General features: G+C 34.8%; 1 protein-coding gene across 2 annotated transcripts in view; it reads right to left on the bottom strand.

Moving 5' to 3' along the window:
* Positions 1–10,656, bottom strand: part of LOC120767435 (dnaJ protein homolog 1) — a 57,688-nt gene extending 47,032 nt beyond the window's left edge. The window contains exons 1-2 of one of the 2 annotated variants that reach the window (XM_040093496.1): positions 10,533–10,656; positions 9,407–9,636 (exon numbers count right to left, since the gene is read on the bottom strand). The gene's annotated coding sequence lies outside the window, so the exon portion shown is untranslated. Of the gene's footprint in view, positions 1–9,406; positions 9,637–10,532 lie in introns of those variants that run through there. The other variant, XM_040093498.1, reaches the window with a different exon arrangement.
* Between the last annotated feature and the right edge of the window lie 2,922 nt (positions 10,657–13,578).

The raw sequence follows: 13,578 nt of genomic DNA, 5'->3' as shown, positions 1-13,578 counted from the left end.
TGCTAAAAGTGGTTTAGAAGACGAAGAACGTCCACGGCGGCTAAAAAAGTTTGATGAGGAACAGAAAGCGTTACTCGATAAAGATCATTGCTAAACTCAAAAACAGCTCACAAAATCTTTGGGAGCTATTCAAGCAGCCATTTCAAAACATTTAAAAACTACCGAATACGAGTACATTTTAAAGCAAGATAGATGGAAGCTATCTGAATGGAAGACCAAGTGATGCTCGAAAAACGCTACAAAAAGAAGAAACTTTGGCATCGGATTGTGGCTGGTAATGAAAAACGCAACCATTACGACAAACCTAAATGCAAAAAATCATATTGAAAACCTGATCAATCAACCCAATCATATCAACGCCAAGATAGTTCTCCATATTTGTTGGTATCCCTGCAAAGCTAATACGGCTCTGTAAACTGACCTTAAACAACACCAAAAATTCCTGACGGAGTGGAAGGACCACTACCACTCGTTCGATACCAAGCGAGATAGAGAATATAATACGTGCCAAGCTAAATAAAGAAGGTATAATCTTCTATAAGTCATTAAACTCAACAACAACGCCTTCAGTACTGCTTTCTCCAAACTGATAAGGAAGTGAAGCGTATGGGTCTGGTTGTGGACGTGGACTAAACGGAGTATCTCATGTCATCATACAAACAGTCACCGCATTCGAGACTTGGCTCAAACGTCACTGTTGACAGTCATAACTTTGATAGACTCGTAGATAATTTCGTATTAACACCAGCAACAATTTCAGCGTTGAAATCCGACGCAGAATTATATTTACCACTTGGGAATGAGTGAGAAATTGAAAAGTAAAGCCACAATCAGCAACAATTTCAGCGTTGAAATCCGACGCAGAATCATTTTTCCACTTTGGAATGAGTAGGCAATTGGAAAGTAAAGTCCTCTCTCGACGAACAAAGACCAAACTCTACAAGTCCCCCATTATTCTCATCCTGCTGTATGGTGCAAAGGCATGGACAATAATATCAGCTGATGAGTCGGCCTTAGGTGTGTTCCAGAGAAAGGTTTTGCGAAAGTTGTGTGGTCCTTTGCGTATTGGCAACGGCGAATACCGGAGCAGTACAAAATATGCGGGGATATTGACATTCAGCGCATCAAGGGACAACGGCTGCACTGGCTAAGTCATGTCATCGATGTGGATGAAAACACTCCAACTCTGAAAATATTCGACGCAGTACCCCCCGTTAGAAGCAAAGAAAGAGGAAGGTCCCTACACTGTTGGTGAGATCAGGTGCAGAAAAACCTGGCTGCACTTGGTATTTGGAATTGGCGGCAAATTTCGAAAAGAAGGAACGACTGGCGCGCTGCTGTTAACTCGGCTATAACCACTTAAGCGGTGTCTACATTAGCAAAGAAGAAGATTGCCGAAAAAACCCGGAATTTGTGACTAGATACGAAACAAAAATTTTTCATCATGACAGCGCTCGGCCTTATGTTTCAAAACCGGTTAACTATTCGACAGCGGTTGTGAAGTTTTGCCTCACCCACCTCATAGCTCAGACTTCGCCCCTTTTGACTATCATTTGTTACGGTCGAGGCGGAATGCCCTCACTGGATTACGATTGATTCATTGTTGACTAACAAAAGGGCGTAGTTCTTTTGGAATGAAATCCACAAATTTTCAGAGAGAGGGGAAAATGTTATAGCTTCAGATGTTCAGTTATTGTTGATAAAAAATAGTCTATAAAAACTCCAACATAATAACCCTTTTTTAACGCACGTTTTTTAGTCATTTCCGCATTTTAATTATTGCTTCGAAAAGAATAGCACAAATTTGGATACATCTGTGCAAAGATATACAAACAAACACATCTAAAATGTTTATAAATATTTATGTACTATTATTTTCGAAAAGCTCTCGATCTCTTAATTATTCTATTTTGCATACTGAAAATTTCCTAAATCAGCGTAGACATACATATTTATGTATATTCACACAGATTTGAGTAATTTCGCTTTTTTTCTTCACTACTCACATGCATATTTTCCTTAAACGCTCTCACTTTTCGTGCTTATTCAACAACACGCTCAACGAATTTCGAGAAAATCTGTATCGATGAATACGTAGGTGTCTTTTACGCATTTTTGACACCGTAACACCTACACACACGCGAGAGTACAACAATATACAAGATTATAAATTTCGGTTCTTTCAGCTTTAGAGTGTTGGAGCACACCAAAACCATTCAGCGCTCTTTGCTTTGCTATAGCCTACAAGTTAGACTTTCCTACAGGTGCGATGGCAGGCGAGTAAATATTTATTACAAGTTCAACCTTTCACTGGTGTCGATGTGAAAGCAACTTGCAGCTAAGCCAGAAAGCCTACAAGATCTGCAAGAAAGCAATAAGATCGCTCCACTCATGCTCATACAAAAATATAGAGAGACCCATGACTCGATTCTTCAACTCGTGCGCATTTTCATTTCTCTATCTTCTCGCTGTGGCACAAATACATGCATACATTGCATACACATTCATACATACATACATGATTCTTATAGTATACTTATGTGTATGTTTTTCAATGTGATCGCAAACCGAAAAAAGCGCTCTGCCCGCCAGCGAGTAATACAAGTATGTGTCATAATTTAAAAATAAGCAAATACTATTCATACATACTTACATGCATACATTTACATACAGTAGTGTGATTTCATATAAACAAGTCGGAAAAAAATAGTTTGCGTAGCATAGCTAAAAATTAAGCAAATATTTGTAATTCTTTCAGTTTCACTTTGTATTTTTATGAATTTTTCTTGTTGTTGTTTAAACTTTGCCGTTGTGTGGGCGTTTCTTCATTCAACAACTCACAAATTCTTACATTGCCTCACTTTTTCTTCACCACTTAGCACTCACTAAAACAATAGCAGACACATGCTTCCGCGCACGCACACACACACAAACACACATTTAAAGATTTTAGAAAAATACTGAAGTAAAGTGTTGTCAAATTCCTCTACTCATTATTTCCAATACTCCAGTGCCGAAAATGCACAAACAGCACACCGCTCTCACTAAGGTGATTGGCGTATGTATGTGTGTGTGTTTGGTTGTATATGTTTATGTATGTGTTGATAAATAGTCAAGGCGGCGAAACGGCACTTAGTTGTTGATCTTGCAAATCGTGCTCAATGGCTTTTTACCGCTCCGTGTCGTAGTACAATGTGCCAAGCAATAAAACAAAAACAAAAAACAGAAACCCTCAAAATTATTGGAGGCCAACCATCTTTTTGTTTTTTTGTTGTTTTTATCATTTGAATATGGCGTTTTATTTTTTACCCTGCCTTTTTAAGATTTATTTAGACAAGACAAGCGGTTTTGCTTTAATTTATTTATAAACCTTTCATGGCAACATGCCTACATACATACATGCAGACATATGGAAATATGTGAATGTATGAATAATTGTATTGAAAAAATATTGAAATAGTGGAAGATCAGTGATGTACTTAGGTACAACAACCTTTAGAATTCTTAAGTATAAATGCGTAGAATGAAAACTTTTTCAAAGTTCAATATTTTCATCCTAAATGATGACTACTCCTCTTGGACTTAGCAACTGAACTCCATTTGTTATCGCAAGGGACCAAATTGGTCTGTGCGTGGCTTATTGGCCTAACAGATTTATCCAACCTAACATAAAATTGCTAGCTCAAGAAAACTTAAACAAATCTTTAAGAATCGTGCCTTCCTGGCTATGCACTACATTTTGTATAAATTCTCCAAAAAATCACATTCTAAAATTTTGACTTGGTTATGTCTAAAGATAAAATGCAATGACCTCATGTAATGTCATAAGCCTCATGAGTTTGCTCCTATGCGGTCTACGAGACTTTGTGACAGATTAGAGCCCACATTTTTCCTAACATTCTCTCGGCTCTGTCGTCTTTAGGATACAGAGTTGAAACTATATCCAAACTAAATTAAAAATTTTCTCTTCATTAACAATCGACTGATCTCTAAGCAACTCAAAATATAATTTTTCCAGTTCTAAGAGGCCGGAGTCAATTATTGTCATACTTCTTTGGCATTTCCGGATTCTCGTTATACTTCTGTATGATGAAGAAGATGATGATGAGTCGTGTGGCCGATCACTTGACTTATTTTTATCTCATTGCAAAAACTTAGTTAACTGCATAAAGTGTAAGAAAGAAAGCCCACTTTACCAATATCCTTCTATTCTACTCTCACAATATCGAACGTTTATGGTAGCAACGCCTTAAGACGATACCAAAGCCAAGGCTGCTAAAAGTTAAATCACCAAAAAAGTTAACCTCGTTTGATATTGTTAATAAAATCGTTGGATTAATATATGATGATCGCAGAATAAGAATTCCTAAAGTGGGTAGACACCATAAAACCATGAATAAAATCGAGCTAGCTCAAAACATACGGCAGTGATCGAATATATAGTACATATTTTTTTTGAAAAAGTAATTTATACCAAAGGAACTGATTGACCAAGAAAACTTGGTCATAACTAGCACTATTATAAAAAATAAGACTTGTGACCCTACAACAGGGGCTTAGGACAGAATTTTTTAAAAGAAACGCAACACCAGTCAAAAAAAATATTAGTCTACGGCACGACTTCTTCTTCTACTTTGCTGTAGTAGACACCGCTTACACGGTTATAGGCGAGTTAACAACAGCGCCAATTAGAGATTCCAAGCGAAGCCAGGTTCTTCTCCACCTGATCTCTCCAAAGGAATGGAGGTCTCCTCCGCTTCTTCGGCGGATACTGCGTCGAATATTTTCAGAGCTGAAGTGTTCTCGTCCATTTGGACATCATGACCTAGCCAGCGTTCTGTATTTTAATTCGCTGAATTACATACATATATCAATGTCGTTCCATTGAATGCGGTATTCGCCGTGATCATTGCGCAAAGGACCATAAATCTTCCGCTAAACCTTTCTCTCAAAAACTCGTAACATCGACTCATCAGATGTTGTCATTGTCCTTGTCTCTGCGCCATAAAGCAGTACAGGAATAATGAGTGACGTCTGCAGTTTGGTTTTTGTTCGTCGAGAGAGGACTTTACTTCTCAATCACCTACTCGGTTCGAAGTAGCACCTGTTGGTAAGAGTTCAATGGCGGGACTATATGAAATAAAATCAAGATCTAATGGAAGATTATTTCGAGATAGAGATAGAGATAATTTTTCGCATATTTTCGATAAAGAGCCTGAGGTTAGGGATTACATGACGTTAGTGTGTGCGAATAGTAATCAATACTGGAAAAATAAATTTTATTACTAATAAGCCCACAATTGGTCAAAATATAAGAAATGCAAATATCAAGAAACAAGAGAGCATTCAAAACTTTCACGAATAAATTCGTAATCTGGACACTTGAAACCAACGAAATTTGTTAAGATAGCCAGAGCAATAAAAAAGGTATATTTTTTTGCAGAGCTACATATGTAATCTAATTCCTCTATTAATATGAATGTCCCTGTCCGATACTATTTATTCCTCTTTAATATGGTCTCATCCAATTTGGATTTACTGGGCACCTTAATTCCTTCACGAAAGACTAATATATCATGGCAAATTACCGACATCAGTTATGGATACCCTTACCAGTTTCTTTTTTTTTGAATTTCAGCTGTCAAAAATTTGCTTGGTTTATTGTCGTTCGCAAAAATTTTTTTCTCGCGTATATTTACCGAATTATGTGTGTAGGTACACATACCATACATACATACAAACATATGTACATATATGCAAATGCTTATGTGGGTAAATCTTGATATATTATTTTGGGTTTACCGCATTTTCTCATACCAAATGCTAGCATTGTTGTTATTTTTAACATTTATTGTTGTCCATATATTTTTTATGGAATATTTTAATTGTTGTCGCTGCATCGGCGAAATATAAATGTTTGAACAATTTCGTACAACACCTTCGCCGGTCACTCAAATTCAATGAGTTTTTTGGCATGAGTTCGGTTTGTCGATGTCAAGGCCCCCACATGCATGCAAACAAACTTATGTATGTACAAATGTGCGGGTGTAGAATTTAACAACTGGACAGACATACATATATGTACATATGTCAGTATTCATATATTTGTCTGTAAGTCTATATATAATAGGCCTTTATAAGCGCCTATTTAAATATCCAATCTTGTGTTGTTGCTGTTTTTGACTTACAAAATTGTATTTATTATTTTTCAATTATAATTGGAATTATATTTTCGCAAAAACAAAAACAAAAACATTCATCAAATTAATATTTATTGCCACGCGAAATTTGTTCTTAAATGGTCTGTATAATCTTCATAAACGTAGACGAGAAAATAATGAATTCTCAGAAAATACAAAAGTACACGAGGTGTGGTTCCAAAACAAGCATAATGAAGTATTATTTCGTTTTTTGGTAAACAATTGTGTAGAAATCATGGTTTTTAGTGATTTATTCATTTTCTATAAAAAAGTTTTTCATACAAGATTTTGGTGTTGAGCGGTCAGTTTGTATTGCTGTATTGGTTTGCATCGGCGGTTCGGACAAATGAGCAGCTTCTTCGGGAAAAAGAGACGTGTGCAAAATTTCAGATTGATATCTCAAAAACTGTGCGACTAATACGCGTATATACAAACAGACAAACTGGCATACAGCCTGACATGGCTAAATCGACTCATGTATAGATACATATATAGAACATGTATTTTATAGGGTCTCCAACGTTTCTTTTTGGGTGTTAGAGACTTTATGACAAACTTAATATACCTTGTGCGAGCTATAAAAATAAAAAAGTGTCAAGAAGATTGTAGTGCTGAAACTCTATGACACATGAAAATATCAGTTCTGTAATGTGGACCAAAAGAGGACAAACTAAACGGTTTCAAGGCATTTTTCTCATTCTAGAGTTAAAACGTCTGCCTAAAGGTAATATTTCCAGTTAAAAAATATATATTTTCTTTTCTCCGACTGCTACACTTCAATGACGACCGATGCTCCTCGCAAAGAAGAAGCGATTTGTACTGCTCTTTTATTTAATTCATCTGTTAAGAACTAAGAAAAAAGTGCCGGTGATGAGTACAAAGAGTTAGAAGTTGAAGGCGATCAAAGAAAGAATCAATAAAGAACATAAAGCTAATTTTCTTGATAAGAATTCTGAATTATTTCACAAATATATTGGTAGATAAATAGACAGTTCTGATCAGGAAACACTCCAGAACGCCTTTAATGTTTTCCTAGAGCCTTTCCCTCCTAGAGCGGATGAAAAAAAAACATTCGCCCATACCCTTCTCTCTTTGTGAGAGTATTCTAATCGAAACAGAAACGAAAGAGAAAGAAACTATTTCCCAAATAAAAAAGACAGTTGAGTTTATATCGGTCAAAATTTCTACATATCGAGCACCCAAACTAACTGTAAACTTTTTCCTGAGTTCATGGTACTTATACAAATAGTATAGATCGCAATTGCATACAAGTAAAGAATTCTCAACCGAAATAAACATTTATCCACCAAAATGAGAGAAAAATTGCAACATTATTTCTTTTTTCATGTATTCCATGTTTCAAACTTGCACAATAATTAATCTTTTCGTGTTTTTTATAATCATTTATTCGATGTTTCAAAATTTCACACCCTGTTTACAACATCAAGGTGCTTATTTGAAAAATAACAGAACTAACACAACAACTTAAGGCAAATCTATAACTAGTCAACAACAACAACATATCTACCTACACACGTATGTATGAATGTATGTACACTTACACTCATACATATAAACATAAAAGATATTCCAAATTCGAAAAGCAAAAACAAAAACGAGAGCAAATCAACCAATCGCATGCAAAGCAGCAACAACAATCACACCAACGAAATAAATAAAATGTACAAAAAAAATAAGAAGAAGAAACTCAAAAATAAGCAAAAGTGCTAAAAATAAAATTTATTTAAAGAAATGAAACCATGAAAATTTTCGAAAAACCGAAAAATGAGTGGAAAACTTTTGCTAGCAAACAAAAAGCAACGAAGAAAACTTGTGGAAGAGGAAATTACTATTGGAAAGCGATATATAAAGACATAATTAGAGATATTAAGATACAATTTTAAGGGAAAAAATGTTTAAGTTAAATTAAATTCAATAGAAAAGGTGAAAATAAAAAAAAATGTGAAAATCGTAAAAACTCATGCCTACAATAGACATTATAAGTATTAGGAATATTTTAAGAAATATGTTGGATATATTCTAAGTATATGATAGCAAAGATATCTCGCTTTAGTTCAGAAACATTATATAAGTTATATAGGCCTTTTTGGAGGACCGGGAACAGGTCGCTGAAGACCGTGCTGGGAGACTTGCGACTTCGATAAACACCGACAATGTGACTCGTGTGCACAAGGTTTTGAATTAAGACCGTCGACTAAATATTCGTTTAATTGCCCAGATGTTAAATTTATCAAAATCAGGGTCAATCGGGTCCGACAAGATATCGCAGCCAATTGGAAGTTGCACCACGACACCGCCAGGGCTCACACTGCAGCTCCTAACCAAGGCCGGCATCTCAATGCTTCCGCAGTCGCCCTACAGCCCAGATGTGGCCTCCAAACTTTTTTGTTTCCTTGCCTGAAAAGGCCGATGAAAGGCAAACATTTTGAGACGACAGAAGGGATCCAAGCAGCGTGCACCTTAGCTCTCAAGGCTATTCTTTAGAATGTCTTCCGTGACTCCTTTAATGCATCGACGCGGAAGGAGCTTATTTTGAAAGTTTTTAAAGAATTGTAACGATTGGTTCAATTTTTGTTGTTACTTTTTTTAAATCAAATCAGTCCTATTACTTTCGGGACAAACCCTCTATAGCAGGTATTAAGCTAAGAGATAGCAAGAAAAACACTAGAAAAGAAGTCGGGACTACATAACCGAAACGGAATCAGATTATGATCCGTCCATGACCTTTCAATCAAACTCGAAAAGAAAGCTATAGCTACGAATTCGTAGGTTCTCCAGGAGATCGGCTACGGAAACAAAAATGAATCACCGATTATTAAAGTACATAAAAATCTGCCTTTTCAAAGCCTCTTCAAAAAAATTCACGAAAAAAACGCGTTCTTTTCCGACTTACAAGTGGTTATGACCCCTTAAAGCTTTTAAGCAATTGAAGACATAAGAGATTTTCTAGCAAAATTGTGCTGAGATTTGTTCACCATTTTTGCAGTTAAACTGAGCTCGGTTGCTGTTTACTGCTTAGCGATTTTCTGAAGCTTTACTGCTTTCCAACTCATTTGCTTTAGCGCTAACATTATAAATATTGTTTTTGTTTCTACTTATGATTATTATGATTTTTTGTTTTTCTTTCTACTTATGATTGGTTGTTTTTGTTTGTTTTAAACATATTCCGACTCGTTGCTTTATACCTTATTTGTATATTTTTCCGTAGCACGTTCAACACCGGTAGATAATTTTCTGCAAAATCGCTTACGCTGCTGCTTACGTTCGATTTGGTTTTTGTTGTTGTTATTATTGTTGCTATTTGTGTTGTATGTGTTGAGTGCAATTGCTAGAAGCTTAATTGTTAATTTGTTGTTTTATTTTTAAGCTTCACTGGTTTTTAGTTGTTATTGTTGTTGCTGGCGCGTCGATGACACTTTTTGTATATTAATTATAAATATGTATATTTTATAATTACTTTTATGAAATATTATAAACTATTAAGTTATAGCTGCACGCTGCTTAGGGGAAAATTTAAAAAAATATTTATACATATGTATGTACATATGTTTACGGGAAAAAATTAAAAAAAAAAGAAATATTTTAAAAAACTTAAAAAAATTTATTTTTTAAAGTTAAAAAAAAAGTGAAATTATTAGTTTTTTATTATTTTTTTATGATTTTAATAAAAAAAATTGTATGGAGGAAAAATTAAAAAAAAAAGATGAAAAAAAACTTTTTGAAAAATAAAAAAATATATGTATGTACGTATTTTTTAAAATTACAAAAAAAGTGAAATTATAAGTTTTTTTAATTTGTTTTTTATGTTTTTATTTAAAAAAAATTGTATGCACTTAAATTAGCACTTGGTTCACTTAAATAAAATTATTTATGCATATGTATGTATGTATAAATTTTTTTTAATATTTTTAAAAGTTTAATTTAAAAAAAATTAAATATTAAGTTTTTTTTAATTTTTTTTTTGCATGCACTGGGTTCACTGAAATAAATTTTTTAGGTTTGCAGAGTCCAAATTAATATTTTTTTTAATATGTTGAGTAGTCGTGAAAAATATCATTTGTTTAAAAAATTATTATTTAATATTTTTTTTTTACTTTTTAATTTTTTAATAATTTTTTTCCACACTTCACGTTCTTCCATATAAAATACGTTATGTTTTATTTATCGTTTATTTTATTTAACTTCTTCGCTACCATTTCACTATTGTTTTACTAATTAACGAATATTGTGGATTGTCTTCTTCGCACACGCACACACTGTGTGTTCCTCACTAATTAACTCACACGCTCGATTAGCGTTCGTTTCACTCACGGGTTTATACAATAACGCCAACGGACGACTGAAAATCTGACCGGAACAACTACAAGTATGTAGCTAGCTAGCCAGCCAACCAACCAACCGACAGATACAAAGATAGATCAGATACTATTCGTAATTTGCTTGAGATTTTCTGATTTTGCCATTTCAGCTTTTAGCTGATGTGCGGTGCGCGCCTCTTCGCCGCCTGTGGGCTTTTTTCACCAACTTATTCTTTTTCTCATAATTATTGCTGTGTTATTTTGTTTTTGTTTTCGAACTTTTCAGACTTTTTTGCGACCAATTTTGACCACATATGGCAGATCGTTGCGTTCAGTTTGAGCGCTGAGAGCGCAAAAGCGATTGTTGTGACGATTATTAACAAAAACAAAAAGCACAAAAGCAAAAATAAATAAATCGCAAACAAGCTCGAAGGCTCAAACTTTTTTTTTTATCAAAAAATTAATGTTGTGATATTTTTATATAAATTTACGCCTTTAATTATTATTTAACACAAACTTTAGCACTTCTTTTTGAACCACAGGTGGACTTTAATATATTTTTCACAAATACATATATGCATATATATTTTAAATATACTTTATAAATATTGTAAATATCACTATTTTCCCGTTGACACCGCAGACAGCTCTAATGACCAATTGATCCGCGGTGAGAACATGTTCGAGAGACCACTCAGCTGTATTTAGCTAGACACTAACATGCATACACACATATATACTGTATATATATACATATATGTACAGATGTATGTATGTATGTATGTAGAAATCTTTTTTTCACACAAATGTAGTTTTAAGCACACTATGAACACAAAAGCACGATCCAAAAACAAAAACTAGAAAAATAAATTCGCTCTCGCGAAAATGACGTAAAATGTCAAAAAATAAATAAATAAATAAACCACGTCCAACAAGTATTTGCCAACGTAGTATGTGTGCGAGTTTGTCTGTATTTTGGGTTGGGTTAGCACGAGTAGCGGCTGCTTAGAGCGCCGCGAACTTCACACGATCGTGTCGGTGCAGAACAAACCTGTTTGTGGGTTGCGCGTACGCGTCTTTAGCCAACAGCAGCTGATTCGGTACTAAGAAGAAAGCTTCGGCTTTTCTTATTTAACCATGTTTGTTAAGCTAAAGCTTGGCGAAACAGCAGAGTAATAATATTTTTAAACAAATTCAATAAAATGTTTTAGTTCTTTATTTGTTAAATTATAATTTTTTTTTTTTGTTTTTATGAGGCAATGACCAAAAGTGCGTCACGCTTGTTGTTGTTGCTCCAGTTGAGATAGAGTTTAATGAGCTTTTACTCGTTTCATGCGCTATGTACTTAGGACGCGTTCGCATATGAATAAAGTGGTGAGATTTCTAAAGAATATAGAATTTGATATTACTTTAGGCAGAAGAGTATATTAGCAACACGTGTTCCACTATGACTGACTTGGTCTCGACGAAGCAAAGAATATTGTATAACTTGCACGACTAATGTCTAACGAATTTTTCAACCTGAAACGGTCACTTTAGTAGAAAAAGTAGTGACAAGTGGAGCATGACAAGTGTGCGCGCCTAAAATCACACTATTTTCTTTGGTAAAGGCATGAAAGTAGCCTTCATCGCTCATAAGAAGTATAAAATGCTCAAGGAATGAGTTCGAGAAATTCGACTGTAAATTTTGACTCGTGAAATATAATAAAATGAGCCTCATTAGTTCTACCAATTAAAAATGATCGAAAATTGGTCGAAATTGAATATGAAATTCGAGTTTATGAATGTGATATTGCGAAACAGCTCTACTAACTTCACAAAATAAGCATGTATTTACGTTCTCTGTATTCCTGAGAAAATACGTTGAGCTTCTTATCGATCGGGTTAGAAAACCAAAGCTTGGTTCAGGACATCGATACGACTTCTTATGAAATAATGGAATATGGAAGCACATTAATGGATTATAAGGACATATATTATTATTGTTCTAGCGATAATTTCAACCATATGTATATGATCATATTTGACCCGGACTGATAAAAAAATTTACATACTTCAACTAACAGTGTGTTCTGTAAACGAACTATTTTCAACGGATTGGACCTGAGGAAAATTGATGTTAGATGAGTGAGTTTACATGTAAAAAAGTGTTTTATGTCTCACGGCGCCTCATTTAATGCCAGTTTAATATGTCGGGATCGATACTAAATAAGTTCTCAGGAGCAAATATGGAGGTTTTACTCGAAACTCTATGAAATATCCCAGTATTTCGTTTGCACTTAGAGATAATTTGACTCCCGTTACGTCATTAACGTCAGAGAGAAGGTTCTCAGTGGTCTTCGCCGCAAATATCCACCTTTAGTTTTGTGTCACGCTACACACACTGTAGCACAGAATTAGTGATGATTTGACTCTCGTTACATTATTTACTTAAGAGAGAAGGTGTCTAATTGCTATGTGAGTATCAAGCCCGACTTTATAACAACCTGCGTCGGAGGACTGTACCCAGGGGTCTTCGCCTCAAATATGCATCTTCAGTTATGTCAAGTACGACAACAACAACAAGTTCCTGTGCGGAGACTGGCCGCATCGTTGTGTTGAAGTTAAAAAGCTCTAAAACTGTTTATCGGTAATTATGATATTCGTGACCTTGGGTATGAGGATTGCCAAGAATTTGTTGGCCTTTTTTCAATTTGCTACCCTCTAGTGTCCTTTTACCTTTTTGACAAATATTCAATCTGACGCACTGATACGATTTAGGCATGTTTACCTGTCTGACCCTCTGTATATACGCGAACTAGTCCAGCAGTTTTTAAGATATCGGTCTGATATTTTCTACACGTTTTTTTCTCCCCAAGAAACTTCCCATTTGTCGAAACCACCGACATCAGACCCCTAACCAAACAATCGGAATCAAGTGCTTGTATGGAAAACTTTTTTGTTTCACGCCATATCTTCACGAAATTTGACAAAAGTCATAGCCTAAAGCAATAGTGCAATCTCTCAAAAAATTGTTAAGATCGAACCACTATAACATATAACTGCCATACAAACTGAAC

Source organism: Bactrocera tryoni, chromosome 2 (assembly GCF_016617805.1).
Source record: "Bactrocera tryoni isolate S06 chromosome 2, CSIRO_BtryS06_freeze2, whole genome shotgun sequence".
NCBI lineage: Eukaryota > Metazoa > Arthropoda > Insecta > Diptera > Tephritidae > Bactrocera > Bactrocera tryoni.
This window is presented reverse-complemented; position numbering and strand designations above follow the sequence as displayed.